This window comes from Bison bison, unplaced genomic scaffold, assembly GCF_000754665.1.
Source record: "Bison bison bison isolate TAMUID 2011002044 unplaced genomic scaffold, Bison_UMD1.0 scf7180017864192, whole genome shotgun sequence".
Taxonomy (NCBI): Eukaryota; Metazoa; Chordata; class Mammalia; order Artiodactyla; family Bovidae; genus Bison; species Bison bison.
In genome coordinates, this window is record NW_011494764.1 from 1,375,574 (window position 1) to 1,378,814 (window position 3,241).

Here is a 3,241-nt window from a genome sequence, read left to right on the forward strand (position 1 = left end):
GGTTTTTCCAGTAGTCATGTATGGATATGAGACTTGGACCATAAAGAAGCTGAATGCCAAGAACTGATGCTTTTGAACTGTGGTGTTGGGGAAGACTCTTGAAAGTTCCTTGGACAGCAAGGAGATCAAACCAGTCCATCCTAAAGAAAATCAGTCCTGAATATTCATTGGAAGGACTGATGCTGAAGCTGAAGCTCCAATAATTTGGCCATCTGATTCGAAGAGCCAACTCATTGGAAAAGACCCTGATGCTAGGAAAGACTGAAGGCAGGAGGAGAAGGGGACAACAGAGAACAAGATGGTTGGATGAGTTTAAGCAAGCTCTGGAAGATGGTGAAGGACAGGGAATCCTGGCATGCTGCAGTCCAGGGGGGTGCAAAGAGTTAGACAACTGAGTGACTGAACATCAACAGCAGGGAAGAGGGAGATGGAGGGACAACTATAGCCCATGTCCTTGGTAAGAACGAGCCCAGGTGACCAGCAAGGTACTGTGGGAGCCAGAGAAGAAAAGGGCTAACTTTGTGAACAAAGAACCTTTGGAATCAAGTCCTAGAATCCTGGCAGAACAGAGTCAGATCAGAAGAGACAATATAATCCATCTCATTTGTCGGATGGGAAACTGAGGCCCAGGAACAAGAACTTATGGCTGCAGTGCAGGAAGAAAATGGTGGACGGTTGCCAGCCACTGGTATGCTTGGGCATCAGCTGCTCTTCCCCTGAGAAAGGCCAGAGCCAAAGGTCAAGGCTCTTCCAACCATTGCATTGGGTTTCTCCAGTGGGTGACTGGGGAGGGAGAATTGGCAGGCTGGGCCCTGAGACTGTGGAGCCAGCTGCAAGAAGGAAGGGGAGGAGTGGGGAGGGAGTCCAGTCCTCAGGGAAGAGAGGGATCAGGCAACATCAGGCTCCCCTCCCTCCAGATTTACTCAATATCCCCCTCTTCATCTCCCCCCCAATCTAAACCCCCTCCAGCAGGGTGCCCACTGGAAGCAGATGGGCCCAGACTGACTATGGTAGCCAGAGATGACCACGGAACCCACAAAAAGCTGTTCTACCCCATGAGTGACCTGTAGGACAAGATGCCTGGGAAGGATTTTAAACAGGGGAGGGGAGTGTGGTTAAAGGGTCATCTTCACTTACTGATTCAACTAATCACTATTTATTGAATGCCTACCTGAATATTCACTGGAAGGGTTGATGCTGAAGCTCCAATACTTTGGGCACATGGTGCAAAGAACTGACTCATTGGAAAAGACCTTGATGCTGGGAAAGATTGAGGGCAAGAGGAGAAGGGGGCAACAGAGGACAAGATAGTTGAATGGCATCATCAACTCAGTAGACCTCCGGGAGATAGTGAAGGACAGGGAAGCCTGCAGTGCTGCAGTTCCTGGAGTTGCAAAGAATCAGACATAACTTAGCACGTGAACAACAACAACTTTACACCAGGCACTGACCTAAACACCTGGGACACATCACAGAACAAACAGGCACATTTTAACAGAGAGTACATTTCAATGCGGCAGGAAGAGAAGAATTACACAATAAAAAGGAACATAGTGAATAAACGCATTGCATGGTATGTTAGAAGGGGAGGAGTACCGTACTAATGGCATGTGGAGAGATTAGGGGAAGGGAGACGGGTATGGTTATAAAGAGGGTAGCAAGGTAGGCCTCATTGACTAGATAAGATTTCAGTGAAGACTTGAAGGCAGTAGGGGAGGCTGCCATGCAGAGATCAGCAGGAAGAGTGCTCTCGGCAGAGGAAACGGCCAGTGCAAAGGCCCTGAGGCAGAAGCATCTCTGCCAGTTTGAGGACTAGCAAGGTTCTCAAAAATAAAAGTGTCACACTAACAACAATATCAGTTTTTAATGCCTCAAAATAGCCTTTAAAATATCCCAGTACCTGATGAACCTATTTGTAGGACAGGAATAGAGACACAGACATGTGGCCATAGAGAGAAGGAGAGAGAATGGGATGAATTGAGAGAGTAGCATTGAAACATATATATTGCCATATATAAAAGAGATAGCTAGTGGGATGTGGTTGTATAACACAGGAAGCTCAACCCTATGCTCTGTGACAACCTAAAGGGATGAAAGGAAGGCTTAAGAGGAGGGAACATATGAATATTTATGGCTATTCATGTTGTTGTATGGCAGAAACCACATTGTAAAGCAATTATCCTCAAATTGAAAATTAAAAAAAAAATCACAGTACGTTGGAAAACTCAAAGCCAGCCTCGGGAGCAGTGAAGGAAGGGACTGGGCTGGTTGCACACACTAGTTCAGAGTGGAGACTCTGGAGGTCTTGCTGCCATGGGACTCTGAGCAAGCTCCTCATCCCTTTGTGTACCAGCTCCCTCACCCACAACATCTGGATGAATGAAGGTCCCCACCTCTCACAATGGTTTTGAGGCCTAAATGAGAGGACTGATGTCAATACTTAACAAGTTATTCAGTACCTTTTTAGTGTGTGATAAACATGAACTATTATTTCCATATAATTATTATTTCCATACGACATCAGGTTTTGAACCTGAACCCCAAGTCTTCTTCCAGGACACTTTTGATTACCCCAGTAATAGTAGTAATAACAACATATTCTGAGTACTGACTCTGTGCCAGGCCCTGTACTAGCATTTCATATGAACTATCCTTTTTTCCCCCTTCACCACAAGAGGACCTGAGACTCTAGAGGTGCTCACTGGCCCAGGATCACACAGGTATAAGATGGGCAAATCAGAATTCAAATCCAGGTGAGTTTGGCTGCAGGCCCTGCATTCCTCATCATTAACCTCCCCAGCCTCCTGAAGCTCCCGACAGCAGCCTCCTCCATGGGGACAGAGGTGTGAATATCTGTGCCTCTTGGTTCTTCACATAAATTAATTCAAGGTGTCATTACTCTGCCCACTGGTGACAAGCTAGAATGGCTCACTAGCCACCCACAATACAGACTATTTCTGACAGGCAGACCAAGTAGGAGCTGACGTCAGCCTCCAAGGTAAGGTTTATTCTGGATTCTGACGCCCCTTCTCTATCACCTGCATGTGCTGCAGGCGAATGTTTCTATCGCTTCATTTAGTGGTTTCTGGGGCTTCCCAGGTGGCGCTAGTGGTAAAGAACCTGCCTGCCAATGCAAGAGACATAAAAGACATGGGTTCGATCCCTGAGTCGGAAAGATCCCCTGGAGAAGGAAATGGCAACCCACTCCAATATTCTTGCCTGGATAATCCCATGGACAGAG